A 15538-nucleotide genomic window follows, 5' to 3' on the forward strand; every position below is an offset into this window, starting at 1 on the left:
GTTTCATTGTTTACAGTACATGGTTTTCAGAGTAAGTTTGCAAAACAATTCTTCCTCAACCACAGCTTTCCACAGCTCCTTGTAGATTTTATTGTGCTCCGTGCTAATTTGTAGAGCGTCATTTTTAAAGTGACTCTGCAAATACACTACGAAAGAAGGTAGCGCCCATGCAGGCGATTTCAGTGTCTAATAAACGTAGCATCAACCGCAGGGGAAGTTATACAAACGCTAAACGAGCTAACTGCAATGGCCGAACAGTATTGTTTTTTTTTTCAGGGCCATGTCATACTATACCTTTTCCAGATGCTTCGGGAAAGAAAACAACGTGGGCACGGCGTCAGGCTGTAGCCGAGTTCGTACGCCCGTTCTGTCAAAACAGTGGCCTGCTGCCTGGGGATGGAGCCCATTTGTCCCTTCTTAAGTTTGCCACCCAACGCCGGTATAAATCCGGCTTAGAGCGAGGGAATCTGCGTAACAAGAGCCACAGCTTAAAAACGACACTGATGTGATATTTGCTTTTCGCTGCGTATCACGCACGTCGTACAGAATATTGTAATACTTCCAATTGGAACGTCTTCCTAGACGACTTCTCTGGTCTGCTTGGGCAGTTCACGGCGCAACAAGCAGGCATTTTTTGGCGGAATGCGCGCGAAACCAGCCCATACGTAGCATGCGCTATGCTGGAACGGCGGCCATTTGCCCTGCTTCCGGGACGAGCGCTCGAACTTCTGGCGGCCGCGCGCCGGAGAGCTCGAAGCGCCATCCAGCAACTCTAGTGGAGATCAGTGCGTCCTACCATTCACGATATTGTGCGCTCCGGTTGGAGTCCCTGTTTAATCTGCCTCGCTTGTAGCTTGTTAACATCGCGACTGGTGCTGTTCAACTGATTTGAATAACCTCGGCCACATTGGTAAGCGGAAGAAAAATACTATCTCTGCAGGGAGGCATGATTTGACAGCAAGCTATATTGCTTTCGGCAACAGTACCACTAAAACTAATGAAAAAATCGTTAAAAGCATCTGCCCGTGGTTACTAGTGCAAGCTAACGTCTTCTTAAAGATTTTAATTGGTTGATTTGAACTAGGATCGCGACTCACCATTATATTTGATTTTTAAACATTTTCCGACTGGGAGTATTGCAAAAATAAAAGGGGTGGTAATGAAATCTTGATTTTGGGTTTTCCGAGCTCTTGTATGATGTATTAGAACAGGATTAAACAGATTATAATCAGGTTGGTCAGGCAATGCGCTGAAGCTTAGGGACAATCTCGTTTTACTTTAGTGTATGAAAAATTTTTATTTTCCCACGGGTGCCGTATATTGGCCGGACATGTCGTACAGGTATGCACAGAGAGGCATATTCGATAGCAATGTCTAAATATTAGCAGAAAATACTCATGGGTAATAATGACGTCCTGCGCTGCAAAAAGTTGCTCCAATCTGTACAATATATCGACCAGTAACAGACCGCCAATAAATACAAGCAATACAGGCAGCAGCAGCAGTAGTAGCAGGGATGCAGCAGTCGCTGTAAAATTACGAAACGGTTCAGACAAACCTGGAGAAATCGCAGAGCGGGGATTAGCCGAAGTCACCGCTTTGCCGCTGTTGCTACCGGCTGAAGCTCGGATAGAGTCGGCGTCTTTATAACCCCGCAGGGCGCTGCCTCAGGCTGCAACCATCAGTCAGCCCCACACGCGTGATGGCGAAGGTCCACAGGCACAGGTGTAGACTTCGCGATGAATATCTAATCTTCAGCGGAACGCGAGGCAGCGTTCGTGGTATGGCATCAATCTGTAGCCCTGAGGGTGTGCGCAGCGCGGATCGGCCAGCGTGATTTCAAACGCTTCGCTGCACAGAGCACCCACGTGACTTGTGTGATGTCACTGCACGCGCACTCTTTTGAGCGCCTGCTAAAACGGGCCCACCATTCGGGTTCTATATATGCAGTCGAAAGAAGCACAATTATCAATAAACAGAAAAGAGGGAAGGAAAAAGAACTTCGCCAACAGTTAAGGACTCTATTGTTAAAAGAAAGCGCAAACGCCGGCGAGTTTAAGCAAGAAATAAGAGACACAAAAAGTAAACTAGAAGTCATTGATACTGAGCGTTATAGGGGAGCTATCGGGAGAGCACGGGCAGATAAGATGTGGTTCGGTAAAATGTCTACAAAGCGTGCGTTGTCTGACGAAAAACCTTACGCGCAGAAAAGCTAACTCAGGGAAATACAGTACAGAAATGTTTTTACGGCCCAAAAAGAACCGATTGAGCGGGCGTTCGCCTCAGCTGTTAGACAGGCACATTCCAATGAACGTTGGCTTTGCTGATGAATTTTTATCGCTTATGCCCAAGTTAGATCCAGAGCTTTGTGAAATAATGGAAGCACCAATTAGTGTGTGGGAATTAGAAAACGCAATAGATGATCTGAACACCTGTAAGTCACCCTGGCCAGACTTGTTAAGCGCGGAATTTTACAAGGCTTTCAAAAGGGAGGTAGCGGTATCTTTATATGAAGTATTGGTGGAGGCTTACAGACTAAAGGTTCTCCCGCAGTTGTTTAAGGAGGCGCCAATTATCTTGATACCGAAGTGTGAAGATGCAGTAAAACTGCTGTCCGTAAAGGCGTATAGGCCAATTACTCTAGCAAATGTCGACTTCAAAATTTACACGAAGATCTTAGCTAGACGGTTGCTAAACGTAATTCAGTTTTTGGTAGGAACGCATCAAACTTGCGGTATTAAGCATCGCATGATAAGTACCAATGTGCACGCCGCCAGAAGTGTGTTAGAGTGCTGTGATGCCTTCTCAGGTCGTGTGGCGTTGGTGCAACTCGACCTCGAGAAGGCTTTTGATCGGGGGTCCCATGACATACTTTTCAGAATCTTAGAATACACGAATGTTTGGTCTGTTATCTCGGAGGGTATAAAGATGGCGTATGCCGGATGCAAGGCGAGCATAATTGTTAACAAAAATTTCAGTGAAGGAATAAATGTTGGTGGTTCGGTCAGGCAAGGTTGTCCGTTATCGCCACCTTTTTGCGTTGTATCTCGAGCCTTTATGTTTAAAAATAATCAAGCATGACCGAATACGGGGGTTCGCATTACAGAACACTGAAGTAAAACTGCTCGCATACGCAGATGACATAACGGTTCTCTGTCGCGCTCAAAAGAGCATAAGCGAAGCAGTTAAGGTGGTTAAGTCCTTTTGTGAAAAATCTGGGGCCGCAATTAACTGGGACAAATGTTCGGGATTTTGGCACGGGAACTGGTGCTCAACCCGTCCCGTTTTTGAAGGCATACAATGGACCACGGCACCAACAAAATATCTAGGGGTGCCTCTGGAGCATTATAGGGATAGCCGAGACTACTGGAGTAACGAGATGGAAAAGTTGAGGAACAAAACCGGAAACTGGCAAGGGCACAACTTTTCTGTTTGCCCGTAGCACTACCTGTAACCTTTTTTTTGTTAGCCAAAGTGTGGTACGTGCTGCAAGTGTTGTGTATGTCACGTGCTGATGTCCAAAAAATCCACAGAGTATTTGCTGTCTTTATTTGGTCTTCCAGCTGGGAAAGAACCAGTCGCTCTAATATTTTTCGGCCAGTCAAAAAAGGAGGACTTGATCTTTGTCATTTATTTTTACGACAAGTTGTCGCAAGGTTTTGTTTTGTGCGGGATGAAAAAGACGCATTCTTGAGCGCTGTAATTCAAGTGCGATTGGAAAATGTGCTACCTTACTTTGTTGTGTCCTCAAGTGATATTGTTTGCAGGGGGCTTAAAGGATATTTGCGAGAAGTGACTCTGTCTGTTGAATTCTTGAAGGTACGGTTTTCTTTCGATTATCTGTGTAGTGTTTCGAAGAAGCGCCTGTACGAAGATTTAGTGGATGTTTCTTTACACGTGCCACTGTATAGGTCGTTATACGGTACAGGCACTGGGCTTGATGTTTTAAGGAGGGTGAAAAGTATGCCGGTGATACCTGCAATTAAGTCTTTTTTTTACTACACAGTGAAACGCTTCCCGTAAATACTTGGTTACCAGAAAGAGGCATTTTTGTGCCGTGGACAACAGTCTGCAGTCTGTGCAAAAAGCCGGAAACTATTAATCACGTCTTCATCGACTGTGGGGACCCAGTGTTTCATTGGGACGTCCTCCAACGTACGTTAAAGAAAGATTTATCCATAACACCGCACAGAATTCGGTTCCTACCCGTGGACCGGTTCTTACCCGAGGGCGGTGTGCCGTACAATTTGATGATGCTCCTCAGCCATCATAGTACATGGAGGACGAGAATGGCGGTGAGGAATGCGGATATAAATGCCCGGCCTGCAGGAATAATTTCATCGAAAGCGTACAGTATATACGGGAAGTGTTTCATGCAGTGGGTGATCCCCCTGAGTGGTTGCCTGTGCTTGACGATTTAGTGTGTCTTAGAAAGTTTTAAAGCCACTGAGTCAGCCAAGTAGGGTTGACGGATCATTACAATATGACATGATGTGTGATGTACTGTAGAAATGTCGAAGCAGGCCATAAAAAAAAGGGTTCTGTGGCCTCGATGTAGAGTGCCGAGTAGTGGCGCTGACGGCTTGGTTTCGAGCCCCAGCAAGTCTATCTCCCAAATGTTTTTCATTGCTTACCTTTATTTTCTAAACTTATTTTTTAAACACAAATATACGTGTTGCTTTTGTTAATGATACTGATTTGGCATCTTTTAGGTCGCTTTAGGTGTGGGACGCAGCCAATGACGACGTTTAATTACTGCATCGCGCGAACAGACACGTCACGTGGTTGCACGCTCTGTGCAGCGAGGCGTTTTGAAATACGCGATCGGCCAACCGTTAGCGCGTGGGCGCTGCTGCCACCGACTTTGATCTCTGCCGCGCAGGCGATTGAGGTGAAAGACGAGAAACGACCCCTAGTCTAAATTTTGGCACAGATTGAAGGTTTTTAGGTGGCGTAGATTTATTCGTAGGTTCACCGCGGAATGCATCGTATATCAGTTGAAGCTTCGAGAGAGAGAGAGAGAAGGCTCTTTATTAGAAAAGAAGGCCGAGATGTTTGCCGGCGTAAAACAATCCTCATTTTAAGCCTGTAAAAACAGAGCGTGTAGAGCATAGAAATGCTTGAAAAAATATTAAGACACTTTTTATTTCACGTTGTCTTGGTGTGAATTAAACGCAGTCTAAAGCCATCTGCTCGTTTTCTTGGTTTCTGCTGCGATGATTTGCTTTGTGATGGTTAGCTGGACATCATCACTGCATGTCTTTCTGAAAAGGAAGAAGGGCTTTTTGCTGTCGCGGGGTATGATGGCTTCTTAGAAGAGGTGCGGGAGAAGAAAGGGGTATCGCGTAAACGTAATTACAGGCACCCGAAATAAATTGCGCGGGGGCGTTATCGCCAGCTACGCGTAGCTCCTGCGATTACCTTCGTATTCGTTGGGCAACAGTGTGGTTGAAGCGCATAAGGGCCCATTAGTAGACTCATTAGCTGGCTCATCAGCCGGCTAATTAGCCGTACCACGCGCTCATTAATGAACGCATAGTACGGCTCATTACTTTTTCGGGCGGTGCTATCCGCACAGCACTCCCAACTGCCAGAAATATTGTACCGGGGCCCTGTGCAGTGCAAGACCCCCCTGTGGTAATGTTCGGCACTCAGTTTCTGTAGAAAACGTGGCCTGAAGATTCCTGGCCTGAAGATCCCGGTGGACTACGAAATTCGGGTCCATCCACTTGGAGCTCCACCTCCCGGGAAGCACCGGTTTGACACTGTGCTGATCGGCTACCGGCGATCGCCGATCGCCGGTAGCCGATCGCGGAGGTGCCGCCGGCAGCACGTGGCCTCCGATGAAGATCAGCACGTGGCCTCCGCGATAGGCGCCGCCGGCAGCCGATCGCGGAGGCCACGTGGTGATCTCAATCGGAGCAGCAGCCGTTGATGACCAGAGTTCGGCGGACTCACTCATGAGTCCACTCACTCAGACTCATTTGGACTCAAAGTCACGCGCGAGTTTAAGTTTGAGTGAGCGCGAGGCTAGTGTGGCATGGCTAGGTGTCCGACTGAATTTGAGTACGCCTGAGCACGAGTGAGTTCTGAGTCCATTCTGAGTTCTGAGTTCATTTTGAGTTTTGAGTCCATTTTGAGATCTGAGTACATAGTGAGTTTTGAGTCCATTTGAGTTCTGAGCTCATGTTGAGTTGTAAGTCAATTTGAGTGCTGAGTTCATTTTGAGTTTTGAGTCCATTTTCAGTTCTGAGTACATAGTGAGCTTTGAGTCCACTTGAGTTCTAAGTTCATTTTGCCTTTTGAGTCCATTTTGAGTTCTGAGCCCGAGTGAGTTATGAGATTTTCGCTCGCGGTGAGTTTGAGTTTAGGGAAGTGTAGATGAGTTGCTCAGCAATGCACCCGCTTGATCACGAGTGAGAGGGGACACTAAAAATAAAGTCGTGAGTGAGTAGAGCCGGTCCAACTTTGCTGAGGTATGCTAGTGATACTAGTTGTTCTACAATTCATAATTTGTATATTGCGCTAGGGTGGTGCGATTCTTTTTTTTTTCAAGCAGCCCATTCTGCGTTTCCAGCGAGATACGATTGTGCTAGGGCAAAGATTGATTGTACAGTTTTCTGTTCCGTGTAAAAAAAAAAAAACATTCTTCTTCTTCTTCTTGTTATCATATTATTATTATTATTATTATTATTATTATTATTATTATTATTATTATTATTATTACGCACGTGCGTTCGTATGTCATTAGTTTTGCGCAAATGTTTGCGTCAGCTAGGATATATAGCTATTGTTGGTTTTTAAGTTTCATGCGTCGCTTTCGGCTCGGAGAGAGAGAGAGATGCAGGTTACCTGCGGGTATGGCAGCATTCCCGACCCGCATGATCGGTTGAGGGGCGGGGGGTGTCTGATCTTGCAGAATTTTCCTGAACCCCAGCACTTGCTCTCTAACTCGTTTTAGCGGCTAGGCGTGTGACTGATAATCGGCTGGGGAGGTCATAACAAAGGGTTACCTTGCTTTGCTTTGAGGTTCTTGGGTTGGGAGGAGGGGGAAGAGGGAAGATATCTTGCCTTATCCTCCTGAGGGATCATGTAAGAAGGGGGGAGAGGGTGGTGGGAAAGCACACGGCGTCGCTTGCTTTCTGGTTGTTCGCCTGCGTCTGTTGACGGTTAATGATATGCTAGGGGTGAAAAAGGAAGAGGTGAGCCCAGGAGAGAAGAAGGGGCGGCGGCCGTTTCCGCCGCTGTTTCAAATGTCAACTGAAACGTCCGGGCGACGCCCATTTAGGTAGAATAATAACCGCATCATGAGATAGTCATGGGGAGTGACAGGTTGGGTGAAAATTCAAGTTGATGCCGCTAGGGCGTGTAATGTATGAAATTAAAGTCCCTGATTAAAGGAATCACGCGGGATAAATTAAAAAATACTTCCTGGGTATAGTCGTCAGATAGTCATAATGAATCAATGATAGACTGGGTTAAAATTCGAAATGATGCCGTGAGGGCGCGTGTGGAATAAAATTAAAGGTCTGGAGGAGAGGAATCACGTGGGACAAAAATGCGTTATAGTTATTTGCTGACCTGTCATGGTTAGTCATAGATTGGGTTAAAATTCAGATTGATGACGCCAGGGCGTGTGGCGTATCAAATTAAAGGTATCAAACGTACGTCGCAGGCGTTACACAAACGGCGAGACGCCATTGGTTGCGGATGAACACAAAATCACACAGAATCTCTATGCGACTCCACGCCGCTCATGCGTCGTGCACGTACGCGCCGCCGCTGCGCCCTAGCTGTCGTCAAGCGCTACCACGCATGTAATGCTTGGCATGAGGAACAGTACGTTATGGATGCATATGACGATGCCTACTACTATAGGACAGTGCAAAGCGACGGCGAAACGTATGAATAAACAATTTAAGACGTACAAATGCGTGATGGGTCCTTCCGCGCTCACGTAAAAAGAAGTCCTGCAGCTTCAGTAGTATCGTTCAAACCTTGCGCGACTTAGTGCAAGCTTCGCCAGTTTTTTTCTTCAACACGACATACGTAGTGCTCACAAGGACGGGAGATACAGTTCCTTGCAAAAGGAGAAAGTGCGCGTCTTACGTTATGTTTTCTCTGCTGTATCTATTATCATTGTTTGGATGTGCTAAATAAAAACACGAAGTTGTCCGCTCTACGAGTCCTGAAAAACTTACAGTAGCCGGCCATTTTTTTCGGACACCAAACATTCGGACCTGCTGGATATTCCGGGCTTTCCCGAGAAACCGCCGGTTGTCCCACAGGAGTAATGTATATGAATAACGAACATTTCGGACAAAATAAAGCCAAAAGTTCGATTTTTCGGACAAAATATTTTGCGACAGAGCCACGGTGCGGCTCCAGGATGACGCCATTTTTAATCCTAACCACCTGGTTTGCTTCGGATTGGATGCGGATTGGCTTGACTCCCGGCGGGGTAACCTACTTGGAACTTTCGCGATATTTCGGGAGTTTGCTGCACTGGACAGCAACATAGTGTTGTGCTCGGAGCTAACGGACGACGAGATCGTGCGCAAAGTGACTGCGCTGCCACAAAGCGCCTCTGACTCTAACGAAGACACTCCCGACAGCCTGAAACCGTCAAGGCAAGACATTGCCAAAGCTTTGGCGTTGGCAATGTTCGGTCGGCTACTGTATTATACCAGGCACCATGGCTGCCCTCGCCGTGATGACAGGTTGGGACATGTTAAAAGTTGGAAAAAGGAAGGGATATGTAAAACAAAATCTACCTTTAGGTGTTTTATTTGGTGGCTGAGGGCTGAAAAAAATAGCCAAAATATTTGTGTAGGAACTCTGCTCGTAACAATTTAAAACAATGAGGTGGGCCTTTGCTTTTTTATTCCATGGAAACACACTTCTAAAAATATTGAAGTGTTTGATGCCCAAAATCAAGTTACTCCTGTGCTATGAGACAGGCAGAGCAATTTAGACCATCTGGGAATCTTGAACATGCGTCTAAATCTTGACACATGGAAGTTTTCGCTTTTCGTCTCCTTCAGAAAAAAAAAATTGGCTCCAATCCACGCTGTGAAGGTGGTTGAAAAGCAAAGCTTTAAACGACACCAACAACGATTGCCCATGCGACGTCACTTGAATTCACACACGTGGCTCTGCAAAGAGTGAAACCACATATTCTGCGAGTTGTTACCTGGAATTCGTGGGGGCGGCGTCCTGAACGCAGCAGCAGCGTCGGCCACGGCCGGGCTGGAGCGACGGACGCCGCCGGTGTAGCCCGACCATGAGTCGGGAAAGAGAAAACGGAGAGGAGCGCCTTTCGAAGGGTGAGACAGCGGAACCTACTCATCCTGATGTGCTAGCTTGGGGCTACACCTCCGCGCGATACAAGCGCACACACCGAAACAATTCGGTATGTGAGCTTAGTGATTCCAATTTATAACGATTTAAACTAGTTAGTTTAGTAAGTTTGAGAATGGCGAAAAAGCTGAGGGAACTTCTATAGTCCCTATTTATCAGACCCAGTTGCTACTTTCGCCTTTTCTAGTACATCTCAAAACACAACCGAATTGGCAATCACCAATTTAGAAAGCGGAGTCCCATTCGTGGCAAGCAATGCGCTAAAGGTAGCGTTTCTCCAGCGGCCAGATGTCTGTATGTGGTTTGTACATTTTGTTCTCCCACCCTGCAAACCAATCCTTAACGTATGTTTGCCGTACGACCACTTAATTCCGTCGGGTGCGGGTTACCCTGGAGTTTCTGTCGAACAAGTTAATCAAGCTGTGCGAAGGCACAGCGCAATGGACGCGAAGCTGCACTAAAACAGGCCCAAAACATCCGTCGTTAAAGCAGACGACAAAGCCGTACCGCCGAAGCCGCCGCCGGTGAGCAGGCACTTCCGTGCGGGGAACGCTGGGTAAGTGCACTCCGTGAGTGAAACCCTCCGCCTCCTCCCTCCTACCGCCACCCCTTCCGACGCGTTGGGAGTTGGTTGTCCCGCACGCAACGAAAGAACCGTTGGCTGGTAGAGCTAGAAAGCTTTGCTTTAAAAAGGGCACTGGGTGCAGTGATCCTACCCGCATCCTTGTGGACAGCAGCCAACGGCTCGGCCACCGAGCAGCCTTGGAAGCCACACTTGTCAAAGGTCGAACACTTTCCAGGTTTTGAAATTTTGAAATCAAATTATGAAATGCAACAAGTCTGCAGATTTCGGGTGTGGGCCTCCACCGTTGCTCAGTGCAGCAATGGTGCGGCCAGATTGTCTTTAGACAGTCGCAGCAAGGGAAGGGCTAAGTCGATGTTTCCTTTCGCGGGTCGGCTGCCGAGAGTGGGTCATTTAGATTGCTTAGCCTTGCTCTTTGCTCGTGATACCAGCAGTAGCGTATACCATAGCAACATTGGTTCGCATACCTTTCCTCATGTTATAACGACGAAAAGAATGAAGGAACACATTTTTATTGAAAAAAAAAAGAGAGGGAGAGAAGTCCCCTTGACATGACCGGAGGCCTCGGTCAAGAGTCGGACAAGGGATAGGATGTAAGGAGTGGGGAGAACAGGGCAAGAAAGGCACCTAAAAGCAGTCCTCAATGCCGCGTTCTCTGATGAAAATCAACAGTGTCCAGCAGATGCTTCCTGTGAGGTGGGGCTCCAAGTGGGTTAAGCCAAAGTTCGTAGTCTGCCGGTCGTAGCGGGCCAAGTGTCTTTAGGCAGCGTTCTCTAGGAATACTGAGGGCCGAACATTCCCACAGGAGGTGTCCCGCACTGCACAGGGCACCGGTACCACATTTCTGGCAGTTCGGAGAGCTGTACGGGTTTCCACGCCTGAAGAAATAGTGAGCCGCACTAGGCATAAGGGCCGTGCCCGTTCTTATACGCCTTAGCCGCACTGTTGCCCACCGGCTGAATCCGGGCGGCAACGGGTTGGGGTCTTCCGGAATTTCGTTTTGAAGGACGGCCTTCCGCTCGACCTTCGCGAAAGCAGCACCGTCCTCTGTGTTGATGTCGGCCTCCTCATCTGAATCGACGGGTTCTAAACAGCCTTGCTCGGGGTGAATACGAAGTTGCTCCCGGGCCGTTATGTGTGCCTCTTCATTGCCTTCAATCTCTTCATGTCCAGGGACCCATCGAATTGTGTATTGCAGGCCACTCTGTTGGCATTCAGCAATGAACTTCTTTATTCTGCGGACAGTGCGACTGGTAGTTTTGCGTCAACCAAGGGCTCGAATTGCGTCCATTGAGTCTGTGTAAATTATTATGTGCTCGGGAGGGCCGAGGGTGCTCGGATGTTTGCCTGCATGTTCAGTCAAGGCAAGCAGGATGGCCCTTAGCTCGGATTCTCGGCTCGAAATTTTGACAAAGCGCACGTGTGCTTTGGCGCTTCGGTCTTCGAGGTTGTACCAGTAGAGTGAGACGTGGTCATGTTCAACTGCGGTGTCTCTGTAGACATGCTTGCGATTTGCTCTGGTATCGCGGTCTAGTTGTGGCTAGTTCTAGGAGGTCATCTTTAACCTTCTTTTTCCTTCGTCTTGGGTTGTCGTGACCGACATTTCTTGGCAGTGGCTTGTTCATTGTCACAATAATGTCGTCCCAAGGCGGAACGGCAGCTCGTGCGGATGTCTGCCGGGAAGCTCGAAACCAGCTCTGAGAAGAAGTCTCCTGCCTGCATCGGTGTTGTCCAGACGCTGAAATTGTCCAATCCGTCTGTCTTCGGCTATGTCGTCAAGTCTATTAGCTTGCGCTTGTGCGTACAGAACGTCCTTGGCTGTAAATTTTTGCAATCCTGTAACGACGCGTAGAGCTTCGCGATGCAGGATATCAAGCTTCTGCCAGTTTTTATTTGTGAGGTATGTATAGTTAATGCCGTACATTGTTTTGGAAATCAGGAGACCGTTTACAAGCGTGCGCAGAAAGCTCTAGTCAGTTCCCCATGATTTGGACGTGACTCGTTTGATTAGGTGGGTTGTGCTCTTCCACGTGCGTAGAAGTTGCGACGTTCATGTTCCGCACCCACCATCTTCATCAACAGGGAGACCAAGATTACGAACGCTCTCTTTCGCTTGCAGTCTCACTCCGTTCATAGAAAGGCTGATGTGGTCCTTCACTTGCTGCTTGCGAAGGCGGGCATTGGCTACCACTACAAAGACTGTCTTTTCGGGAGAAGGTGAAAAACCCACTGACTCCAGAAAGTCAGTGATTGTATTCAGTCCTTGTTGCAGAGCCTGCTCTTGTTCGCCGATTGAGCCGCCCGTCGACCAGGTGGTGATGTCGTCGGCGTAAATGGTGTAAGATATGCCTGAAATCTTGTCCACCATAGGTGGAAGGTCCGCCATGACCATATTAAAAAGTGTTGGAGACGGCACTGCCCCTTGACGTACGTACATGTCTCCAAAGGCCCGGCCCACCATGACGCGGACGCTTCGCTCTGTCAAGAAAGAGTGCATGGACTTAAGAGAGCATTGATGATGTTGCAACTGATGCGAAGGGAAAAGTGCGTGAGAATTTACGACGTGGGAGTGCGTGAAACAGAAAAGCCCCGAATGGTGTTGACCGCGTGCTATCAACAGCAGGTGGTCGAATCGTTTCGCCGTACCCTTTACCCATATTTCTTTTTTTTTTGGCTGAGTTACGGTTCGGGTCCAGCATGCTCAAGAAATAACGGTTAAGGTTCGGGTTCAATTCCAGCAAAAATACCGGCTCGGTTCCGATTTTTCGATTTGGTTTCGTTCCCGTTCGGCTCCCGGGCCACGGCGAATGAAACCGTAGCTGATGGTATCGCCCTCTCAGCTGACCTTTAGCGTTTTGACAACAAGGGTAGTGAATGCAGCAGCTCCGTTTCAAAACGCTCCATCGATAACAAAGGAACCATATCGCGTCTGAACTGTGGATGTCCTTTTTGACTCTGTTGTCCTCTAGCACCCTTTCATTAATATTGTCATGGGCACATCACAATATTTAAAGTACTACTTTCAAAGCAGTGTTTCACGTGGTGTCAGCATAAAGGAGTGGGTCACCTGCCATCACCGTGCGTCCCTGGGTTCGATTACTGTACTGCCACTTTTTCTTCTGGTTGATGACGCGTGGGGTTTTGGTACCATCCGCTGGTCATAATGCAACGTTTTTGCTTCATGGGGCACATCACGCGTTAACATTAAAAATGCCTCATAATCAACAGTACTGCCGTGGAAATTGCCATGTAAATATATGTAATTAGGCATGAGGAGCTCGTTGAAATGAATACAGAAAGGTAATGCTGGAGTGAAAAAAGGAAGGAACGTATAAGGGAAGTAATTTGGCTGTTTGTTAAATCAAGATAACCATTTTTATATGTTACTAACGGAAGTGGAGAAAAACACACCCAGGATGAGGACCGCACACGCTACCTTCTTGTTACGCGTCTGATGCTCTGCCAAATCAGCTACCTGTGGTGCTGTATTTGGAATATTTATGGGATATTAATGCATAACATTCTTTGCCAAGAACCCCCACAGCCAGGACCGTGGAACGCCCTGCATTCACACAGAAATGCAGATATCGCGGAAGTTCCACCTGTAATCGCTATAATGGCGTAAATGGAGATAACTGGTCGCATGAGATTTTTAAAAACTGAAAAATAAGAAAAATATAAAAAGTCACGAAAAATGGCGAAGCGTGTAACGCCAGGAATTTCAACAATAATGCACATTTCGTGAAAGTTCCACCTGTAATCATTATAATAGCGTAAGTGGAGCTAATGGTCGGACAGGATTTAGAAAAACCAAAAAATTTGGCTGTAAAAATGTCACACTCAAGACAAGCGGCATAAGATTAGTGCCACGCATTAGTAGATAATTCTCTGAATTTCTGCAGAATTTTTGTTAGACAGTTTTAGCCTTCCATCTGTTCCGTCCTTTTGGTATGTACAGTCTGTACCGGGACCCAACTGAGCCTGCGCGCCCGGGCACGGCGAGGAGGCCCGAACCCCACCGGAACGAATGCGCGTGCATGGTAAAGCGGGGGTGGCCCATAAGCTGAACTAACCCCCTCTGCTGGAACGAATGCGAAAGTGCCCAGTTGGGTCACGGTACGAACGGTACATGCGGAAAGGACGAAACATATGGAATGCTAAAACTCTATTGTAATCATGGAAGTCCGCGCCGCCAGGACAACTCTATGTGAAGAGGATTTTTTAGCCCCTGATCTGGAACTTGACCATCTACAGCATGTCAAAGGCAATCGACTGGCGGGAAAACCCCTTTTACGCTACTTTTGGTAGCAAGGCTTCTAGAAACGAGGCCCTCATTAAGCCAGTAGCCTAATGTAATGTTTCTTAACGTAACAATAGCTTGTAAAGCTTATTTAAGCCCATCCATGATTAGCCAGTCTATAGTAACGTTCACAGTGATAATTCTCTTTCCAGTCTGCGCAACGCTGGCATAGGTGGTGGCATGCCACGAAAGTTTTCAATTGTTCATGTTCCAAACATTGCAGTAACAGTGCATCTCTGGCTGATTGCTGTGTAGATGAGCAGTTTATTGTTTCCTCGTAGTCGTTGCCGGCGTGCATCCTTCCCGGGGAACTGGCTTGGTAGCTGCGATTGTTGTCACTGCTGAGACCACAACAGTGGTCTCAGCAACGGCAGCTGTTGGCAGAGCTTCAGTACAAGCGTTAGCTTGAAGTTTCGGAGCCTCCGTGCTGTCTACGACCGTCTCTTTAGCAGGCGCCACACAGACGTTACCGGCAGTAGGTTGAGAAACCGGTGATTGAAGCGAAGCCTGCAACGAAGGATGGGAGCCTAGGGTGAATGAGGTTTACTGTTAAAGGTACAAAAACGCACAAGATCTGGAAATATACTGGAGGAATGTTTCGGGTTTTTAGAATTTGTACTGCGGGAACAATCAGTTCCTGAAGGCGCTTGAACGCATAAGTTAGATATCTTTACATCTATGGTTTGTTGGCCTACCCTGTTTTCTGTTAAAGGAGTACTGACACCAAAATATCATCTTCTCTCTTTATTGCTTTTATTTATGCTTAATGGTCTGGCGAACCCGAAACATACTTTAAATACTTGAGCGCGCAATAATTAATTACACTGAACGGCCTGAAAATTGCCGCTTTCGGTTTCCCGCCTTTCCGGCCCGAAGGGCACGTATGACAGAACCACGGTATGACCTTATTGTTTTGTGCGGATGTAAAAACACTGCGGAGGCCGGTGGAGGCGTTGTTTCGACGGCCCCGCCGCCGGAGCTGAGCGGCTGAGCTGCTTGAAGCAGTTTAGGCCTACCATTGAGACATAAATTTGATGATCGCTTTCAATATAAGTACTGATGCGACTTCTATTGCGATTCTGGGCTATATAGCCGGCTTCTGCCCTGCGTGTGGAACTTTATTTTTGGCGAGGGTGCCTTTCTGGCAGCGGTTAAGCTCTGGTTTCGTGCATGAGTGCGTGAATTTACCAGCGCCCAATCGCCGCTCGCCTGGCCGGACGTGTGAAGTGACGTCACGAGTTTCTGACAAGCGTTGGAGGCACATGGACACACGGCTACGCCGCTTATTTTCCCTC

The 15538-nt window shown here is 47.5% G+C and overlaps 1 protein-coding gene and 1 pseudogene across 1 annotated transcript in view; one reads left to right on the plus strand and one right to left on the minus strand.

Annotated features, from left to right (window-relative positions):
• The first annotated feature begins 775 nt into the window (after positions 1–775).
• Positions 776–15538, plus strand: part of LOC144173294 (solute carrier family 22 member 7-like) — a 110575-nt gene continuing 95812 nt past the window's right edge. The window contains exon 1 of the mRNA XM_077701777.1: positions 776–910. The gene's annotated coding sequence lies outside the window, so the exon portion shown is untranslated. The remainder of the gene's footprint in view (positions 911–15538) is intronic.
• LOC144175266 (fatty acyl-CoA reductase 1-like) overlaps positions 14579–15538 on the minus strand; it is a 49449-nt pseudogene continuing 48489 nt past the window's right edge.

Source organism: Haemaphysalis longicornis, unplaced genomic scaffold (genome assembly GCF_048455015.1).
Source record: "Haemaphysalis longicornis isolate Haplotype H1 unplaced genomic scaffold, Haemaphysalis longicornis Haplotype H1 scaffold_3, whole genome shotgun sequence".
Classification (NCBI taxonomy): Eukaryota; Metazoa; Arthropoda; class Arachnida; order Ixodida; family Ixodidae; genus Haemaphysalis; species Haemaphysalis longicornis.